This window comes from Aedes aegypti, chromosome 2, assembly GCF_002204515.2.
Source record: "Aedes aegypti strain LVP_AGWG chromosome 2, AaegL5.0 Primary Assembly, whole genome shotgun sequence".
Classification (NCBI taxonomy): domain Eukaryota; kingdom Metazoa; phylum Arthropoda; class Insecta; order Diptera; family Culicidae; genus Aedes; species Aedes aegypti.
Genome location: NC_035108.1, coordinates 299,503,253 through 299,526,609, shown reverse-complemented (window position 1 = coordinate 299,526,609; position 23,357 = coordinate 299,503,253). Strand labels below are relative to the sequence as shown.

Below are 23,357 nucleotides of genomic sequence, written 5' to 3'. Positions count from 1 at the left end.
CGGCAGTCAGCAGTTGATTCCTAACGTTGTTCTGCACCTCTGGCCCGATTTTGAAAAAAATCCTTAGGCAGAATTTTGAGTTACGCCCTTTTGAAGTTTATATGATAGAAATCACTGAAAATATGCCATTTTTACTTGTTTAAACTAAGAGATTATACAAAAAATGTAGTTTTTATTTTTTATCTGGTTTTATATATTGAAAAACATTTTCATAAAAAAATCTAGACCGACATTTGGAAAGGGCCAATGCTATGATAAGTTATTACTTATCAACCAATACACGAACAATTATATCTAACAATCTAACGCCTGATAGTGATTTTAGGAAATTGTCCAAAGCATTGAAATATGAATGAATAATTCTTGGACAGGATATGCAGATACGCCCTTTTGAAGTGTATGGAAATAATATTGCATGGTGAATCCCGTTTCATCTATAATCAACGGTTAGGTGCATACATAATCATTATACCTCTGCGGTTGTTCTTATATCATTCAATTTAGCAAGTTGCACAAAATTTACACGTACACATATTGTCTAGATTGACATTATAAAAGGGCCAAAGTATAATTGAAATATATACACATCAATATAGCTGAACATCAAAGTTGATCGCAACATTCGAACATTGCATATCTGTATCTACATAATTCTATATTCTATATTCTATTCAATTCTATTTAATTCTCTTCTATTCTAATCTGTTCTATTCTATTCAATTTTACTCTACTTAAATTTATTCTATTCTGATCCACCCTACTTGTTCTTATACATATTTTTACAAATGCCAATGTTGTAATCAAAAACTGCGCGCAAAAGAATTGAACGATACACTTTTGATGTTTGTTTGACTTTATAGCGCAGACAGGTCTGTGAAACAGCGTTATCCGACGCCAGCTCATTATGTCAGCCTAGTCCTCGACCAGTTGCATTGCAGAAGTCTTTTACATTAAACATGGTGATATGATATTTCGAAGATTTTGTCAGACTCTGCTCTTCCCAGCTCTCGACAAACTTTTCAAATTACCTTTAAAACGAGGATCCAGCTCAAATGAAAAGCACTTAATACAAATAAGCTTAAATTCCTTAAAATACATAAAAACTATCATATATAAGTTGAAACCTTTATTTGGACTAACTGTGAAATAATAATTCGAATCTTCATTTTTATGGATCATATGAGAAGCACGCGTTAGGAGTCAGAATCTGTGCATAGAATTTTTTTTTACAGGGCTGGGAGCGCTAAAACCGTACAAATATCGAAAGAGTACCGTTCAAATCTTTTGCGCGCAGTTGGTAATTTTTACAGTGTCTGTTTGTAAAAATATGTATAAGAACAAGTAGGGTTGATCAGAGTAGAATAAATTTAAGTAGAGTATAATTGAATAGAATAGAACAGATTAGAATAGAAGTATGTATGTATGAATATATAATATAGATAAAGATAAGTGATGTTCGAGTGTTCCGGTCAACTTTGATACAGTCATTGTTCAGCTATATTTCAATTATACTTTGATCCTTTTTCAATGTCAGTATAGACAACATGTGTACGTGTAAATTTGGAATCGTTCAAATGTTACGTAACGAGGAGGTTCGGTAGTGTTACGGTTCATACATTGTCCATACAAAAGCTGTAACGTGGGGGAGGAAAGGGGGTCTCAAATTGGAAAATTCTGCGTTATATTTGAATACAATTTGAATCATTCCTTCTATGCAACTTGCTAAATTGAATGAAATAAGAACAACCGCAAAAGTCTAATGATTATGTATGCACCTAGCTAACCGTTGATTACAGATGGAGCAGAATCCACCATATCCCATATTCCATATTCTTTCCATACATTTCAAAAGGGCGTATCTGCATATCCTGTCCAAGAATTTTTCATACAAATTTGAATGCTTTGGACAATTTTCTAAAATCACTAACAGGCGTTAATTTGGTAGATATAATTTTTCGTGTATTGGCTTATTAGTAATAATCAAACAAAGCATTGGCCCTTTTCAAATGTCGGTCGAGAAAATTTTTAGAAAAATGTATTTTGCAATATCTAAAACCATATAAAAAATTAAAACTACAAAATTTTATTATAATCTCTTTGTTTAAACAAGTTAAAGTGGCATATTTCGTGTGATTTCTATCATATAAATTTCAAAAGGGCGTAACTCAAAATTCTGCCTAAGGATTTTTTTAAAAATCGGCCCAGAGGTGCAGAACAACCTCAGGAATCAACTGCTGACTGCCGTTTGAATGGTATATTTTATTTGATAATAACGGTAATTGGAGCACCGTGCGCTCATTGATCGGCCACCGCCCGATCACGCGCCTTTGCATATCACCCATCACTATAAAAGCTGTTGCTGCAGCTCTGGTAGATGATGTGGTTCCCTCTAAACGCTCGCACCATTGATCCGTTCCAACACACTTCCAGCAACGCTACGATGCCGAATCTACGGTCCATCAGCACGTCAGCGAGTATGCGTGTGCTCCCGATGAAGCTGAGAGATTTACAGTTCCACGTACCGAGCTTCCAATCGCTAGTTCCTTCACGTTACTGTGAGCTCCGATATTGGCGTAGGAACAGGGGGGGCCAGGGGGGCCTGGCCCCCCTCCAGACTCATCGAGCCCCATCGAGTTTTCGACATCTTCGTTGCAGAAACTACCGTGGTACAAAATAGCGGCAATATCCTGGAAGTTTGATTCTTAAAATTTGTTTTTTTTTCTGAATAATCCAAAAAATGCTGTTTAGCATAAAGTAGCATATTAACTATATTTTGCTTTATCATGTTTTTGGAGGATAACCTGCACCTCAATAATCCATACATTAATTTCAACTCTTATAATGTCCCAAAATTTTTTGAAAAAATAGACGAAATTACTAATTTCTAATTTCATAGCAGAAATTGTTGTCGAAAAATCAGCCTCAACTTTCAAGGTATTTCAGCATTTCCTAGTTGTCTTCAGATGAATGGTAGAACATAAACCTGGTGTGAAACATTGTAACAAAATCAATCAGAGTGTTTATTCCAGCAAATTGAATTTTAGTATAATCAAATTCCTCAAGGAACATTAAAGGTTGGTTTCAAATTTTTGCAAATCTCTTGGAAATTAGTCAATTAAAATTGTGGGACTTGTTCATACTTTCAAAGCGTATTCCTCCTGGAAGACATTCATTTCTTCTTTGTCTACTTTTTATTAGCAAATCGATTCCGGGCAATGTTCCCGGATTTACCTAGAAAAAGTTACTTGATCTTTCAAAAGTTCAGTGTTCCCTCGCCATTCCTCCAAAAATCATTGATTCTATCTAATCTAATACTAAGATATTTTGCTAAGAGTTCTATTAGACATTCCGTTGAATAGATTTTCCGCGAAGTTTATTAAAAGTGCTTAAGAAATATTTCCAAAAAACATCGAAAATTGCCAAAAAAAAAACCCTTTTTTCAAGGAATTTTGCTTCAAATCCCCGGTTTGTTTAAAAATTGGAAAGAAAATTGTTTTTGAAACGTCTCTTGCCTTAGAATCATCAGAGGAAATTTGCTGAAAACCTCCAGGAAAACTTTCACTTTCAAAATCAGCATAGGGGTAAAGTAAACTGTAGAAAAAAAAAAATGTAGCAAAATAACTGGGAAGAAGGAAAATATTTATTAAGATATTCATAGATACATATATTGGTCTTCTTTAAAACACTTCTTGGACCTTCTTGAGAAATTTGTTAGAACATCTGAATATTTCTGCATTAGTTTTGAAATATATTTATCTAATATTGTTCAAACAAGCACTGTTATCTCAGATATCGATTGCAGTTCCAAGATTGCATGGCGATTCTTGTTGAATCGATCAATAATTCTTCATGTAATTGAAAGTCTATTATCGGTTTTGTGGTAACTTTTTGATAATGAGTGTGTAAACACATGAAAATCGCCAACCAAACTGCTGTTCAGCATCATTTCAGTTAGAATTTGATTCAAGAATGTTAATGAAGAACGTGGGTTCCAATTTGTTAAAATAAAATAACAGAATTTGTAAAAGTGTTTCAAGTTCAAATATGCATAACAAGCACACAAATGGGTATAAACTAATATTTCTAAATATATATGGAATGATTCACGTTTCGACATTGAATTCAACATAAATCAAACATTTTTGAATTATAAATATTTCGAACAAAACCGAATGAGGATGTCGCATACCTCCAGGCGTATAACGTTATATGGAAATTTCTGACTTTGATTACAAAAATGGCCCCAATTTGTGAAAAAGATGTTCGGTATGAGATTTGAGACCGGATTCATGATCTACTATAACTGGGCTGTCAGGGATATGCAACGAATTATTTAAAATCTCATCAATTAATGTTTATAAGTGTTTCAAAAATGCAAAAATCTTATCGATTTTTAATATTAGAATATAAAGACTCAAATGCTATCGCATCCAATGAAAATAGTCCTGACATGAAGTATCATACTAATACTCTTTACTTTCGCATATTTAATTGATTAACATAAATTATGTTATTTCGTTTAGTATGTTGTATCAATGTTACCCGCATTATCAAAGATACACTGTTTAGGGTATTTTGAAATTTATTAGCGAGGTTTTAGTTATCCTTTAATTTACCTATAAAGAAAAGATTATAGATTGTTTTTCATTGTACCATTGCCCATCTATTGTTCTAAGCACCGACATCAACACTTTGATGTTTCACCTTCCTTCGCATGGAACATTTTTCATACACCAAACAGTACTACAGTACTACAAAATAATCGAAATTAAACTTTTCAAAAAAAATTGTTTGGAATTTCTAAAGGTAAGAAAAATGGGATCTACATCAATATGTTCATCATAGTATCATGAAACTTCGGAGTTCATACAATATATTATCTAAGAATTTAATTACAAATATTTTCAGTAAAAATTCCATCCGTTTTACCACCAATAATATTCTAATAATAAAAGACGAAGAAAAAGAACAAGATTTTTTGTAGCAAATGCTACAAGTACCACCTAAGCTTTTCTGTGAGATACATTGACAACAAGTTTCAGAAATTCTAATAAATAAGTTTTTTTTTACGAATTCTTATGAGGAATTATTCAAAAAAAAAGTACCAACAAACTTCTTCTAACCCTTTCTATGTGTTAATCTAGAAATCTGATATGCAGCGATTGGTATAGGAATTTGTAAAACAATCACTAAAAATACTGAAATATTCCTGAAGTAGTTAATAAGTTGATATATTTTATGGAAGAATCCTGAGATTACCATTCGTAAAAAATGAAGTTATTATTAGAACGTGAAAGTTATTCTTAGAACTAGTAAGAATATTTCTTGGAACTTATGAAGAATTTTTTTGAGAAGTTTGATAATGAATTGCAAAATCTTAGTTAATCTGGTGAAAAATATATGTAAAAAAGTCCCAAAAGAATCGTGAGTGCGGTTTGAAGAAAAAATATCTCTGGAGAATACTTAGATGATACTCTGGTTATTTTTTTGGAAGAATTTAGGGAAACAGTAATATAATTCTCTATGAAATCCCTGAACAAATAACTCGAGATATTATTATTATCTTATCGCGGAAGAATTTTGAAATAACGGTTGAACGCTAGGAACTTTATAGGAATTTTAGATTTCTTCAAACATTTCATAGATAGGTATTTTTGAACAAATAAAAAATATTTTTGAAAGCGTTTTGAAGGAATACGAGATGTTGTTTCTTTATTCAAAAGGAATCTAAAAATTACATTTTGTGAAAAAACACAGATAGATCTGCGGAGAGCTTCTATGGGAATTCATGTTTAGCATTTTTACAATTGAATTATTTTTAATTTCTTGTGAGATATTACGATAAAACCTGGAAGAGTCATTAAGTTGTTTTGCACGAAGTTTGGACAATTTTTTCAAACAATCTTGTAGAGGAACTTTAGGACGAACTTTGAAAGCAAAGTTGAAAAAACTGATTGCAAACTTTCTTAGGAATCCGTAGAATTAATCCTTGGTTGGTGATCTCAAAGACATTTATGGTGAATCTCCTAAAGCTTTTTTTTGGAGAAACCTCAATAATTCCAAAAAATTATAATCAAATTATTAATGCACAACCAGAGGATACTTTAAACAAAATGTTGGAATTTATATATAAGAAGTACGTAGAGAACCTTCCAGGAGAAATAATTAAAATAATTTGTAATGCATTATCTGGCAGAGTTCTTCAAGATATATTTTAAACAATTCGATAGAGATTCTTCGAGACATTTTCTGGTAAGATCAGAAAGTCTGGGAATGATTTTCCGTGGGAATCCCAGGACAAAATCAGTGAAAACTGGTAAAGGAGTTCTTGGAGAAAACACTGAAAATTACAAAAAATAATTCCTGAAGAAAATCTTGTAGGAATTTTCAGAGGAATCTCTTCAAAACACATGGTTGAATATCAAAAATTTCGTGGAAGAATAACAAAGGACATTTCTTGTAATTTTTTGATAGAATTATTTAAGAAATTTTGATTGGATTACAAAAAAAAAAATGAATCTTTTTCGTAGCGAAAATTGAAATTTACAATCATCACTAATGTGCCGTGAAATGAGACAGAATAACATATAATTAAAATCAATACATATCTGTTAAAACTATGAAATTTTGCTCTGGATGCTATAAATCCGTGGTCACCAAAGTGCGGTGATATCTGTATTTCTTAAATCTGAATAGTTCCCGTTCTTCGGGATACTGTTCTACTCCCAAAGTTATGAAGAACATCAAACAAAACTATTACGAAAACAATCCTCCATCAGGAATAAAAATGGTTGAAAAAAGGGCTGAGGATCACTGCTATAAAACTATGAAACTAAAAAAAAAACATGAAGCTATGAAATTTTCTAGGCCCCCCCTAGGCCCCCTCCAGAAAAAATTCCTAGCTACGCCAATGGTCTCCGCCGATTGTCCCGGTTCGTATTCTCTCGTTGGTTATGTGCAGCTAAGTTGTTCTCTATTTCACTATCCTTTAGATTACTTCTTATAGTACCCGTGGAAATTGATTTTAGCTTGGACAACTGGATCAAAAACGTATGGGATGCGTAAAGTTTCGATAAAAAAATCGAATATATTTTTTCGGTGTAGTTTTCATATTTACCCGAACTAAGATACTAATTCTTACCATTATTTGTTATGGCTATATCGGTCATGCGACTCAAACGAAAAGGGAGTCTATAGAAGATTTTTTACAAATGATGAAATGAATAGGTGGATAGGCGTCGCAAGGGAGCGACAAGATTGAAATTAATTAGGTGGTGAAAATTGAGCAAGCCATAGGGGAACCAGTAAAGCATCGAAGCGTCCTGTATTCTACCTAGCTTCTCTACTGGAGAAGGGTTGGCTCAAAGCTTTGAGCTTTGCTACCAACACAGGCAAAAATGTAAAAAATCTTCTATAGACTCCCTTTTCGTTTGAGTCGCATGACCGATATAGCCATAACAAATAATATTAAAAACAATCACGGTCGATACCTTCTCTACTAATTCTTACCTTATTTTATTTTTCTAAGATAGATTTTTTGCTAAGCTTTTGAACAGTGTATACAGATTTGTATAAAAATTGCAGTTGTGCAGTAGTCTGAGACAAAATTAAGATTCTCGCTCCAGTCCACTTTTTAGATTGAATTTGCAACGATGGATAGTATACAGTACTGGGTGCGTTATCGGACCCGTTTGAAACCCGGGCACGATTTTCAATAAATCCAGCCAGTTCATCTGTTTTGCTGACGACGTAAACATTGTCGGACGAACGTTCCAGGTTGTTTCTGAACAGTATGCCAGGCTGAAACGTGAAGCAGACCGGGTTCAATTGAAGGTAAATACGTCGAAGACGAAATATCTGCTGCCTGGAGGAACCGAGTGCGATAGAGCTCGCATTGGAAGACGCGTGATGATCGACGGAGATGAGTTCGAGGTAGACAAATTCCTCGGATCATTGGTAACGTCGGATAATCACTGCAGCAGAGAAATTCAAAGCCGGAAGTCGTGCTTGCTACGGACTCCTCAAGTAAGGTCTGGTAAACTTCACCTCCGTACTAAGTGTACCATGTACAAGACGCTGATAAGACTGGTAGTCCTCTACGGGCATGAGACGTGGACAATGCTCTAAGAGGACCTGCAAGCGCTAGGAGTTTTTGAACGACGTGTGCTTAGGACGATCTTTGGTGGAGTATATGAGAACAGCGTGTGGAGGAGAAGAATGAATAACGTGCTTGCGCAACTCTACGGTGAACCCAGTATCACGAAAGTCGCCAAAGCTGGAAGGGCACGATGGACGGGACACGTTGTGAGAATGCCGGACAACAATCCCGCAAAAATGGTGTTCATCTCGAATCCGGCCGGTACAAGACGAAAAGGAGCGCAACGAGCGAGCTGGTTTGACCTAGTGGAGCAAGATCTTGGAAGTGTGGGGCGTAACATTGTGGTGCAGGTCATGTCTTGAAAGAGGTATCGCCATCAAAAGTAAAGTAAAGTATGTAATAAAAGTAAAGTATGCAACTAAAGTGATTCTTGAACATATTTGGAGCTGTTCAGAGTCAATTATTCCTTCAATAATTCTGGTTTTCAAGGGTTTTTGACTACAAACTGGTAGCTTACTGTTGATGGATATACAATCTATTTGTCTACCAAAAGCATAATAAAACACCATTATAATGACACCCTGTTCGGTTACTTGCGAATAAAACTTACTCAACATTTAAATTAACATTTAATGGTCACGAACTTTTTGCTTTTTATTTTCGTAAGTTCTCTCGACTCGAGCAGGCAGGTGCAAACTTACTCACACCATGCATACGCTGGACGTTAGAGTGGAAGAGTACCTGGATATCCTAAACGTTCGGGGCAACTAGATGGTGATGGAGCTCTACAACACGCCCGAAAATGGTGTGACACTACTCTGTACTCATCAAGGTATCTAGGTAGGTACCATGCTTTAGAAGTTCATATAACGTAATGTAATCAAGACAAATTTCAATTAAATCCGTATACTATTACCAGTGAATCAATTGTCACCCAACACGTAGCAACAAAGACATTGTCATCTCCGACCCTTGTTGCAACAATTTCGTTCCACAACATCAGTTTATCATCACTTGAACAGAATATGACAATGATCGATCACCACATGCGCAGCTGGGACAAACGGTTGTGAGCGAGCTTGCTTTGTTGTTTGTTATCTGTCTATTTTGATGATAATTTGATTCACTGACTATTACTCTTAGTCACATCTGTATTGTAGTTTTGCTGATTTGTAATAATTTGAGTCTATTTTGCTCTACTTTCCCCTAGAATTAAGGAAGTATGAAATATAGTGCACTAAACTGCACAACGTGATTATATATGCCATACTTGAAGATAGAAATGCTTCTTTTGACATCCGGAAGTAGAACTTGCACCTTTTGCTTCTGCATTTCACTTGAATACAGTTAACGAATTTTTGTGGTGGTTTCAGCACGGAAGTAATCAAATCAGGATAGCAAATGTGTTAAAATTAATGTCACGAAAAGGAAGGGAATGAAATTGTATGCAATGAATCCAAGTGCTTCCCCAACGACGGTAACGTTCATCTTAACGGTAATCGAGTTAAAACAGCAAGATCCCACGCTCTCATTCGCAGGATAAATCGTCAACCTTTTAGTGACGCTTATTATATTGGCGAACCGGTACAAAGTCTGAAACCGCTACACATAATGTGTCTCAAGAAACCACCCGTCACCCGACCGATTGAAGCGATGGAAGCAGTCTTTTGAAAAATCAAAATAACTCCGCTCGTTTTAATAAAGGTAAAACGATAACAATTATTGCCGATTACAATTATTGCCATTTAATCACACTTGTCCACAAACATCGCTCGCGTGGATCCCCACAAACTCTACCGTGCGGCTTTTATCAATCAAACCCACGCGAACTTCGCCGATCGGCGCGATTCCTTTTCGATAAATGGCTTGCGTGCAGTTTTAACCCTCTAGTACCCAACCTCGCCTTTAAACGGTGTACCCTTTGGTATTTTGTGTAGTTTTTCGTAGCTCGGAAATCATATTGTTAATTTTAGGAAAGTTTTTTTTATTACACTTTAGTGCTTGTTAAAAATATTCGATAAATTTTGCAATTTTCGACAAACTTCAGAAGAGGTATAAAAACCAATTTAAAACCTTTTTTCTGTTAGTTATACAGAAAACAAAAATGTTTGAGAAATAATAAAAAAAAATCATATTTCAAAAGTACCGAGAAAACTCAAATGTTTATTATTGTCAAAAATTAGCGAAATGAATAACCACAATTAATTATTTTAATAACTAAGTATGATTACATACTTTTGATACATGATATTTTGATCGAAAACAAAAACTTGGATTTGAAAGGGTCAACTGTGCTTCTGCTACAGTTCTGATGCCCCTGCGATGCATCTTGGTGATTGAAGGGAATTCTTTCGAAGATCACCGGCAAAATGTGGTGATGAGACGGCGATCAATTTGAAAATCATTGCTGCCAAGCAAAAGCAAACTGGATCGCGAGCGGGAGTCAAAGTAATTGCTGGAATGTGGCGTGCTTTCGTTCCCTCCTTGCAGCGGTTGTCGGCCTTTATGCTCGCTCTACTCTTTAGGAGAAGGTAGACTGTGATGTCGTCGATTCTAAAGAAAGAAACTTCGTTGACGTAACCACACAGAAAAGTGGTGTTAACAACGAAAACAGGATGTTTTGTGTCAAAATCTGCGTGCCATGCTAGAATAAAATAATACAAAATCTTTTCTAAATCAAGCTCCATATCCAGAGATATTCACAATTAACCCGTATAGGCCTGAGTGAAAGAATCAAAACTCTCACCGCTCAGCGAATTATCTCATCACGCCTTGTACTATTGGGAAAGAACCTGATGCAGTGGTTAGACCACACACCTCTCACGCCATGGTTTTAGCATTGAATTATATTGCACTATTGTCATTATGTAACAGTAACGTTTTCTTTCGGAACTCAAGGAAATGACCCCTCAATATCAAAACGCAAACAGTTGCACATTCCAACACATTGCTGGTGACCCAGAGGATGTTGCTATATACGAAGATGATCTAAGCCCATCATGCGATCCATAAAATCACGTCTTTCTCGGTACCTATAATGGATTGATGAACAGGCTTTCGACCTTAGACCTCAACCGTTAATGGCCTAGAACCGGCTTCAGGTGTCCCAGATGATAAATTTATACGAAAAAATGCCACTGAGAAGCTACTGTACACCAATTAACTTAGATCAACGAATCGAATCGAGAAGTCATCAAAAGTCTGATCTACTGAAGCGTGCTCAGTGAGTGAAGACCACATTTTGATTGGACGTCAGAATAAATTGTTATTCATCATCATAAAGTGGGTTTACATAATTTACAAATGCGATAAATCGATTGATGATTCCACTATTGAGGAAAAACAGCTTGTGAATCATTGATATTCCGGCAAAATGTTTCTTAGACAATTCGAGACAAAACTACCTTTCCGAGTTAGTTACACAGTATATGTCATGCCGAAGTTAGACACCATGGATTATTACATATATTTCTCCCATCTTATGTGATCAATTTTGGCATTTGTTGAGAGTTTTATCGTCGCTGGTTTGAATACATCAACCGATTTGGATCTGCTTGAGAGCGTACAATAGACGTATAAAAATTAGACCGCTAATGTCGCTGCAAATGTTGTGACCAACATCTAGTTTGCATGTTTCAGAGGTGGTACTCAAAGTGTCAAATTTTTCTTCAATTCAATCATAGTAACGTGTTTTCGAAATCAAAACATAATCTCTGTCATAGTTCTTGCCATCGTACTTGAGTCGTGTTGACTTGAGAAAAAAAAGTTTTTCGTGTGCCTTGATGATTTGTAACTTTAAAGGCAAAGGAAAACATCTTCAATTGGTGTCGTTCCACAGGTAATTAATTATTATTATTGCAGAGAGCGCAATTTAAATACACAAACGAATATCTCTCTGTTACAGGATCGCATAGTTTGAGGACGTCAATGAAAGACAATACGGATGGCGGATTAACTTTTGCTCCTAGTTCTTTCAACCTGCTGCAGGAAAAAGTTTTTGTCTGCTACGGTTTGACCATATGTAAGGAAGTCTGAAAACCGTGAAGATCAAATCTTCTATGTTTGCACATTCCTAATTGATTTTTATTATTTATGGTTGGGCGAAGAGAAAAAGTTGTAGCAAATAAACGTTTTTTTTTATTCAAATGTAAACCATTTTATTACGTGTATGTGTTCCGAACAGTTACCGACTAGGTATTATGAATCTTATTCGTTCTGTCTTCTTATACTCGATAAAACTATGTAGCAGCAAATTACATAAGACCGCCAGCAAGTGGAAGCGTTCAGTCGGTCACACGGAGGCTTCTAAATGTATAAAACTCTAGTCAATGGAACATTACGGAGATTGATTCAAAGTTTTTCACATTGTGTATTCCTCATTCCAGCGATTAGCTTTCTAAGTATTCCAGCGATTAGCTTCGGTTACACTTGCATTCCGTATTTTTGACGTTGGATAACGTCTTACGGCAACATACTGGGGTACAATTTCGAAAAGCGAAAAATCGCTCGCGTCACGAAAAGTGGTTAGATTTTGACTGTTAATAACTTACTAACGCCCGCATAAATTTTCAAGATTCTTGCACCAATCGATTGCAAATCTTTCTACGAATCTACTCAAATAATGAAAACTATTGATTTTCATGACTAAACTATTGAACAATTGGTAAATATCGAGGCATGTCTTATATTTAATAGAAAAGCACATTTTTCTTGCTGTTATAAGGTTTTGACGTTTTGGAGTTTACATGTGCCGTAATTTAGTGATAATTGATCATTTTTCATGGTTTTTCTTGTCTGTTTTCAATAATGTTGAAAATGACAAACAACTGAATACAAGTGCGACGGTCAGCCTCTTTGGCTCATGTGCCAAAATTTTATAACAAATATGGCTTTAGTGCTAAAAATCATCCCTTAAATAGAAAATCGGGGAATCCCATTTCGGGGTGAAATTGATCACTTGTCAATGCGATTATTGTTATTTTTTGAAACGACTCTACATAATGAATATGAGCTCCCTGAATTCGAATATGCTTGCAAAATGCTTAATAATGCAATATGTAAAGAAATAATGAATAGTTAATTTCAAGAATTGTGATAAAAACGCCTAGATGTAGGCAATTTCTTAAGGAAAAACCTGATATATAACAGAAATTTAATTATTTCAACCGTATGAGCTAATTGGTACCGTAATCTGGGGTATCATTGATCAGCGGAGTAACATTGATCGGAAAGGAGGCATTCATCAAAAGAACGTATTAAAAATTATTATTGAAATATTTCCAAATCATGAGTAGTGCTTCTCTTTCTTATATTCATGAGCTAATAAAAGTTAATGTTTTTGCGAAAAATGAGTTTACTTTATTCGTTAATTTGTCAACTTTTTGAAATAATGATTGTTATTGTTAAGGATGACACTACCAAAGATTCATGTCTCACATAAGTTCTGCAAAAGATATAAGCAAGGAAAATAAGATTCTTACTAAAAATGGCATCGCCGAGAACGATTCTGTTGTCAAATCGTTTATAAGTATGCTCATTTAGGCAATATTACCGAATTACTGTTAAGAATGTAAAATTCCCTTAGGAAATTGCATACCTTTAGGCGTATTCCGTGGTTCGAGGTGCTTTTAATTTTAAAATAACTCAAAAAGTAAATGACTTGTAAGCGTTTGGCCTTCATAATCGGATTCAGGGGCCATGATTTAAGTAAGTAACGACATATTCAGTATTACCGAACGTTGTTTACATAGGTGATCAATGTTACCCCATATCAGCTTAATAAAAATATCGCCTAAAACGTGTTTCTTAACGTGCTTAAATCTTTAAATAAACAAAATTCAGTATATAGTCTCGAGCTATGGGTGGCAGTACTTGTTTTAAAAATATAAACTTTGCAAAATTTGCATTTTCGAATGAAATATTAAAGAAACATTCAGAAAAATGATCAATGTTACCCCGGATTACGGTACCAGTTTAGAAGATGAAATCGGGCTCAAGGATATATTTTAAGCATCCTTACAAACTTTACCTTCTTTGGGCTTCGTGGCCGAGTGGTTAGTGTCGCCAGGCAGTAATCGCTTCGCGTCATGGGGTGTGGGCTCGATTCCCGCTTCAGCAGTCGAAACTTTTCGTCAGGAATGTTTCTCGGCGGTGCCACTGGAGCATGCTTGTCCGTTGTCTAGTGTTAAGTTACAGTCTGTGCAGCTAAATGGCTGAAGACGGTGTCCGTGTCTTTAAATAATTCCGTTGTCGTCGTCGCCTACCTACATGCAAATGCATGCTAGGGCGATCAGAGTATTAATTTGTCAAACAAAGAGCTAAAACTAATCAGCAACAACTAACTAGAAAACTAATCAACCAAAATTATAATTGATAAATATATAAATTTATTAATCAATTAATAGTTATAGATGAAGTGGCTCTGGTTGTAACTCTTTTACATCGAATGACCCGTTTTGTTTGAAATTGTGCTGCAATTCAATTTAAGCGCGTTCTCCACGGATACGACGAGTCAGTTGGATGTCCTTTGGTATGATGCTGACACGTTTGGCGTAGATCGCACACAGGTTGGTAATCTTAAACAAACCGATCAGATAGGCCATTCGCTTCCTGCAAGACCATGACGACCGAGCTCTGGAATCGCAAATTTGCCCGGATACCACTACGAAGCAGAAAAAGTTCTTCATGGTGCTGAACTTCTTCCAGTATCAAAAGGAACTTTAACATCGATTTGAGCAAAGAGGAGAACATGGAGCTCGCGAACTTCATGGAGAAGTACCTCAACCTCAAACTGGATTCGTAAACTACTAAAGCAACCAATCTTAGTGGATCATGCGTGGACCTAACGTTCGACCGAAATATTTGTTTGGGAAGCAAGAGTTACCGCTCATGCTTATTCTTCCATCGACCGAGTCTATCGGTGTTGAAGTGTTAACCGAACCAAACTTACACCACAGATTTTCTGTGCTAACACACAATGTCCACAATAGGTCAGAATTGACATGCAACAAATAATATGAAAATTGATTGGATTTTTATCAGTAGAAATCTTTCATAAGTTTGTGCCGGTCTTAAGCCAGGAAATATATGAAGCTAACGTTATCCAACGTCAACTTGGCGGTTGTATCTCGGAAACAACCTCTTACTTTTATCGTACCACTTCTCTTTTCACATCGAGATATGATGCAAAACAAAACAAGTGTTTTGACACTTTGAGTACCGGTGGGTCGCGCCAAGAGAAAATCAAGGCTACTGTGGTTGATTCATTCCCATCACATCCATAGTATGGACCTGAGACGAGACTCGCGAAGACGGTCTTCTTTTTCTGTGATTGCTGAGTTTTTTTCTTATTCCACTTTGTGTTTATACCAATGAGCCTCTGTACGTGCCATAAATTCTTTTGTTCTCATGACTTTTACTGTGCGCCGTGTGTTGGTGCTGTCTCGCTCTCTCTTACAGGCAACTTGAAAACAGGGCGCACAGTAAAAGTCAAACGTTTTATAGCATGCAAAGGCTCATTATGCGCAAGCCGACCAAACCATCACATGAAGCCCTCAGCAAAAAATGATTGAGTTTGCATCACATCGAATCTTAAATAGCCGTTTTAGTGAAATTTCATGCCAGCAAACGTAGCAGACATTAGAAATAATTAATCTTCTTCTTAGATTTATCAGCAACTTTGGAAAAAACTGCTCCGCCGATTGAGGTTTTTAATAACAGTTTACTTTGAACACAATACTTTTCATTTTTTCAGCCATAAAAACGGTGGGCTGCATTTGACATTTCGTGAGAGGGGAATCTGGGCTGCATATGACGTTGATATTTTTCCTCTTCGCGAGTCTCTCTCAGGTATGGACGTAACAGCGCCTCTAGCGTTCTAAATCTAATATTTCTATTGAGCGTACCTGTAGAGAGGGTGAAAATTCCTGCTTGTTCATGTAATTATATATATTACTCTACAGTGTATGTCTAGCCGAAGCTAAAATCAGCAGAATATTACATCCACATTTTTTTATATTCAAAGTTGATCGAGCGTACAGCCATGCGAACCCTAAAGATGACATTGCGGTCACTCCTGAGCATGTTCCAGGATATTTGTGGGTTTGTGGATACTTTGAGCGAAGTGTCTAGTGCCACTCAGGTGTCAGTTCGGCTGGAGAAGCTGGATGAGTAATGAGAAATGGTGAATGGTGTGATCCTGGAAATTGAGATCCATGAAGAGTTCACCGAAGAGGACGAAATTTATTCGGAAAAGTGATCGGAGTTTAGTAACAAGTACTTCGACATCAAGTCTTTGCCGATGGACAAGGTGAAGGAATTGGAAGAATCCCGGCTAAATCAGTCAATCCAAAACCAGAATACGACCCTACAGCCAACTATCGAACACGTGCGTCTACCGCAAATCATGTTGCAGACTTTCGACGATAACATCGATCAATGGTTGAGTTTTCGCGACCTTTACACGTCCCTAATTCATTTGAAAATGGATTTGCCGGATGTGGAAAAGTTCCACTATTTAAAAGGATGCTTGACAGGTGAGGCCAAGGCGTTGGTGGACCCGTTGGCGATAACAAAGGCCAACTTAATTAGGAGTGCAAAATGACGTTTGTTTGTGTATTACTTTCTTGGCAACGGAGTGGTTTTCAATCGAGTATTCATCAAAAATTGGTTCTTTGTCTCGATCTCTCCCTATCTCGATGGTCCCTTCGATATCGAGATGTGGAGAGGCGACTGTATTCAAAGTTCAATTCCAATGTATCGAGTTTTGTTTATCGCTTCCCACCACCGCTATGATGTAGATGAACCAGAAACCTCCGTCTGATGTGCAAATATTTAGATGAGTGCACGGTTGATTAATTTGTCGTAATGTTATGTTGTTTAGTTTCCTTGAATTAAATGAATACAATTCTACTCTGCTTTGGCACCACAGCTTGGAATGCATAAAAAGATTTGTCTCCGCGTCCTCAGACTTGGCACGTTGTATAGCGCATCAGATCCGCTATCCAGCAAGAATATTGTATGTTTCATTGACAACAAAACGCACCGTCAACTTCTAAACAGATCGAGAAAATCGTCGCCAGCAAACTAATCAAAGGAAGTGTTTTGCTGTTGTGTTGGTAAGACTGGGGAAACGTCAAATTCGCACCGGCTGGTTGGCTGGCGACGATTTCGGCGACGGTTTCACCGGCGACGATTACAAATCGTCACGTCCGATAAGGTGCAAAATTTATAATACGTCAGCCAATACGTTTGAGGAGGAGAAACGATTACCGAATTCCGGTGTTCAACCAGAGTCGCGTTCTACGAAATCAGAAAAAAACTAAGTATATTTCTTAGTTGTTGTTTCTTTATTTGATGGAATTTATACCAATCTCTGGTCGTTTATTCCCACGAATTTCTTAAATAGTGCGGATCGATGTGCGGAAATACATCGGATCGATTAGGTGGCTTAACTGCACCTCTTGAGCGTGATATGACGAATAAATGCGGTATAGATACCCAACTAATCCGACATAATCACACATCTAAAATAATATATTTATAAAATGCTTGATTTCATAAGTGCAATTATTTTTCAACAACATTTAATGAGTTGAAAAAAATGTCACAATATTTAATTAGTTATAAACTTGGTTTAAAAATAAGTTTATGAGTTAAAAAATAATAATATTTATGACGATGTTTCACCTTACAAAACTGTATTGTGTGACACTATTTTTTTTTAGCATTTATCAGACTTAAAAGTTTCTTCCATTAAGGATTAAAACCCCTTATAACATATCATTCTGGAGATGGGTCAAAGTTTGAATCAATCCTGTACGATACCTAAACTCTTTTGCTATATCTAATTGTTTGCAAACTTCAAAGTTTTTGATTTTAAAGACAACATAAATGAGACTGTTACTTGGGAGTCGGATGACCCCTCAGCAAGACCTGAGTACCGGCGAGCTAGAGCGTGAGCTTTTTGCTCTCAGGATCGGCTTTTCGAGAGGCTAACCAAGGGCTCAATTAAAGGCAACACTCTAAATGCTTTTTACTAGTTTATTTGGTTGTTACTCACAAGATCTGTGTGGGTTGTGTGGGTGTTAGGCGATGGGATGGCCGGCCGGCGCTTACTGCTGCTGCTGCTAGGGTCGTTCGGTCGCTCCGGGGAGGCAGGATGGAGGCGAGGGGTTCACGTAGTCTATCTCGAACTAGGCGGCACGTGGCTGCTCCACTCTTTCGAGATATCGGGTCCTCGAAGGTTATACTTTAGTCGGGAATGGCCTTCGACCGACAATGAGGTGGGAGATTGCGCGGAATGTGCAGAATTCGGAGTCCTATTAGCCCGATCGGGAAGGAACGTCAACCAATCGGGTGTATTATCCGGTTTCTTCGGCGGTATCTGCTTCCAATTTGGGCTGGGCGCCTCAAAACGTTCGTGCAAAGCACTATTGGGTCCTAATGGCATGAAAGGGTTAGGGTAGGTTTGGGGTTAGGTTTATGGGCTACTGGGTTTAGTGATTGCTAATTATTTCTTATTATTGAAATAGCATACCTGATTCACTTATCACGTATTTTACGGCGTAATTCTGGATATTTTGTACCACTGGTGGTATTTCTTTAAAGTTTAACTTTAGCTTTTTTAACAGCTTTAGCTGAAATTAAACGTCTTATAGCTTTGGCGGTCACTACAAGAAAGAGACCGAGCCAGTTTTCTATTTCCCCCAGTAGCCTACCCTTTCCGTACCAAATTCCCTTTTTCATCTCTTTTTATCACAGTCCTTTCGTCAACTCGCGACAACTCCTCGAAAGTTTCCCCTGCAGCAGTTTTTAGTGTGTTGTGTGCAATGTTCTAAATGTATTTTACAAATTTTGTTCTGTTTAACAATCATGATTTCTTTTTAATAATTTTACTTATTTTTCCTAACATATTCAGTGTGCATGCTTATTGTATAGGTTTCTTTTAAGTTTTAATTACTTTTTAGTACATATATAGTTTAAGTTTAATATAGCTTTAAGCGACTAACATTTTAACCTTACTGACAAACTAAACACATAATAGATTTTTCTTTTTATTCGGCATTATGATTTAGGATTTTATGCCCCAACGGTAACAAGACAAATGGCTCAACCAAGGTGTTTACTGAAATATGATCTGCGATTATATCATAATGGTTGCAATCTATATAACCATCAGCTCTTGATTTTTTTATTATGAACAGAATAATTATTTTTTGTATGTTATCAATATTCCAGAAAAAAAAACTACGCGTGAATTAATTGAAATTACATGGATGAACATGATCCAGATCAAGAGACAACATGAGAAAAGTAAAGACAATGTAAATTCGCGGAACTCGCGAAATACGCGAAATTTGGCCTTCAATGTGAAATTTAGAAAATCCTGCGAAATAACACTGAATTTGCCAAATTAGGAGAACTCATAATCACTCATAATAAATTAAAAACTCATAATAAATCTCAGAAAATTTCTAACTTTTGGTTATGAAAATTGTATATTAATTTTGAGTTGAGGTTCTATTAAAAATGTTTTAATCGTTTAGTTTCAAGTTGGACGTTTTTCTGGATTGTTTGTCTTGCTCTGAATTTTGCATCGACAATATGATATTAACCTTACCATCTCAATTTGTGAAAATATGTCCTTAAAATAAACACATAATAGTTATTTAGGCAACAAGTTGCAAAATGATGATTTTTTCAGCACGAGTTGTACATTTATCCAACGAGGCTCGCCGAGTTGGATAAATACAACGAGTGCTGAAAAAATCGAGTTTTGCAACGAGTTGCCTACAACATTTTTTGCTATTTCGAAAAATGTCATTTCAAATGGATGAACTCTAAAAGCACAAACAAACATTTCAAGAAAACCCACATGGGCACACATCCATGCCTAGTATCAATTCAGTATTTTTCAATCACGTAGGCTGTGATACAGTAGTACCTACCCATGAATGTCACAAGTTTTCACGCTCCCATTTTAAATCAGGTAAGACAGCACGAACAGTTGCTGACTACAAATGTTGGACTATTCGATTCCAAATCAGAATCACGTGGTCATTTATGGGGAGAGGGAGCGTCTGGCCAATGATCACGGTCCATACAAATTTTATAAATTTGTGTATGGACAAATGACCACGAGGGGGGAGGGGGTTGGCCAGGAGTCCCAAAAAACTGATCACGTAGTTAATGGACAGCCCCTGTCGGAATCAGATCGCACAACGGATCTAGAATCAAATGCAATTACGCTTATTCTGCGCGGCATGTGAGGCGAGACGAGTCGAATGTGGGACAATTGTCGACTCGCTCCCATTGGATTAACATTAGTCGCTTCACATCACCCGAGGTGAGAAGGACTCGTCTCGACTCACACGTCGCGCAAATAAGCACACATGGCATGAAGAGACTGGGTTGTTCGGTTGATGCCTACCAAAACAGTACTGAAAAGTGCTACTTTTCAGCACCGAAAAGAGTGCTGAAAAGTAGCACTTTTCTGCATTGTTTTTTCAGTAGGAAAAGTAGGCCGTTATGTTGATCAACTTCTCAATGAAAAGTTGATTGATTTGCAACGGAATTGCAAAAAGAATATTTGTTTACTGTAACAGCCTATAATAGCTCTATAAGTTCAAAAAGGTGAATAAGAAATAAAAAGATTTGATATAGAAATTTTTTTGTTCAAAATCCTCTGAATCTCAGAAAATAAGCATCTAGAAAGCTCTTGAATTAAAAACACCAAGTGTTAAAGCAACCTACCATTTATATTTAATTCTAAAAATGTAAATATAAAAAAAATGTACTCAGATGGTTGACTCTCTTCTTCGTCTGCTTATCATAGAAAAGGAAGATGCAAACAATTTAAGGAAATGTTATCAAGAACTATGTTCGATTTATATGATCACTTACTACACTCATTGTTGTTTGAGAAAAATGAAAAACTGAAAGTCTGGAATATTGTAAGAAAATTGCATGATATTATTTCCTTACATATGTGCAGTACAACATTTACGCATTGCCCTTTTTATACTTATAAAATGATCAATTTGATCCAGGCTTTTAGTGCTTCTACTTACCTGAAATTTTCGCCGCAGCTTGTAAATATCTTAAAATATGCGCAATCATTCATATTCATATTCAATCTTTTGAGTTCTCACAAATCTCAGATTTAGACAAAAATGGCAATATTTGGAATAAGCAATAATTCTTAAATGAACTGATTAAGAGCAATATACCAAATAGCATAATTTTGGTTTGAAGAATAACATTTTTCATTAAAACTGCTTGTTTTCAAAATATTCCATAAATAGAAAATTTTACGTTTTTTTTTTTTTTTGCAAGATTTGATGTTTGCGATAATTAATAATGTGTGTATAAAATTGTCAATTTTTAGCTTAGTAAAATTAAAATTATGTCTGTTATATCAGCCATAAACTTATGTTTACATAAAAATACACACTAAATTTTCATCAAAAACTGCACAAAACAGAGTTAGGGAAAGTGTACCAGTTATGGCCATATTTGAAATTTTGATAACTTTCACGTTTTAAATCTTTTTGAATGATTTAAGGTGAAGATGCATCGCAGCCAAACCTCAAATTTTCATGAGCACAAATCTGGAGAACCAAACATCCGTTTAGGCTGAAAACTTAATTGATTGGTCATTAGCTGGTGGTGACCAATCGATTAAGTTTCCAGCTCAACCGGGTGTTCGGTTCTCCAGATTTGTGCTCTTGAACATATGAAGTTTGGCTTCATTTCATCTTCACTTTAACATCAAGGTATATCTTAAATATAACTACTACAACACACAAAATTGTTCAAACATTGAAGACATTGAAGTAATCACGTATGGCGAAATAGGGAACCACTATTTCCATAACTGGTACTCCTACCCTAATTGTGAATGCGTTAAAAATAATGTACATGCTTGTGGGTGGAGCCGAGCGCGACAGAGTTCACCTAGGAAGCAGTGTTACGATCAGAGTGTCCTATTTCTCATGTATACCTGAATGAGCTAGTGTGCCATGCAATATTCCATATCGCAGCTCACAGATTATGTGAGACACGAGATGCAGATACGTACAAAATATATTCTAGTGAGCGAGTCTCATGAGACATCTCGTGAGGCTCATCACATGCGCTTACTAGGAGTACTTTCATGCAGTTACACGGATAAAAATCTGATCCCCACACCATGATTTACAAATCATGAAATTCATAAATTTGTTAGGTCATAATATCAGGATCACAAATCATGGTTCCTGGAGTCATAATCATGATTCCTTATAAGCGTAACATCTAGTGTGAAAACACTAAGCGGCGCACTTTGCTTCATCACATTCGTATCGATCACTCTTGATTCAAGATGACGAAGCGGTTGAGTGGTAGAGTACGTGGCTCACAATCGGAAGGTTCTTTGCTCGAATCTCAATGCATGCCATTTTTAACTTTTTTTTATTTTGTCGATCATAAACGGATGCGCGACTCAGCATTTTTGGCATTTGAATCATGATTCCGAGCAATGAGCTACAAAAACCTAACGCGTGTGTTGCGTTACGGCAATCTGACTCATGATATCATGAGTCCAAATCATGGTGTATTTTCATAAGACGAAAACACGCTGGAACCATGATATCATGAGTCATAATCTTGTTTTTGGATTCTGATTTCTACCCGTGTATGTTTGCCTAGTACAATGACCCCACGGAAGCATACGAATTCGGTCTATGCCTATGCTTCTTCGGTGGCCAGCCCAAGTTTTTCAATTCAGATTCTAGAATCTTAACCGCGTTGAATCACGTCAGTCCTTTGAAACTGCCTACGGGTAGTTTGATCCATAGTTTAATCCCTTTTCCTTGCTTCTGAAACCTTCTCCTGCGAGGCTCAAATGCACTGTCACATTGAGATTTTCTCATGAGACGGCGCATGAGCCAGTGCAGATGTGATCGTTCTGGGGCAGCAGGGACGACAGTCCAGGGGCTTAACGGACCCCCCCCCCAGGACCTCTGCGAGTTGGGGAGTTGCCCAGGATGTGGTGAAGTTCGCAGTGGGCTCTGATGAACCTTCATAAAAACCACAAAAATCCGAATGCAACTCTGTCACAGCGACCGGTGCCGCTTAAAGTACCCTAGCCCAAACTAACAGGAGTGCCAACCGGCACATCAGGATTGATACCAGTGAGATCCTGATTATGGCATACTGGTCGCGATACAAACGGACAAGGCATGGAATTACGAGTAGGAGTGCTTCGAGCACATTGGGA

The 23,357-nt window shown here is 36.6% G+C and overlaps 1 long non-coding RNA gene across 1 annotated transcript; it reads left to right on the top strand.

Annotated features, from left to right (window-relative positions):
• The first annotated feature begins 11,667 nt into the window (after positions 1-11,667).
• Positions 11,668-12,244, top strand: LOC110675716. Its single transcript, XR_002499736.1, has 2 exons — positions 11,668-11,936; positions 12,003-12,244. It is a non-coding gene; the product is annotated as an uncharacterized LOC110675716 (long non-coding RNA).
• Positions 12,245-23,357: the final 11,113 nt, after the last annotated feature.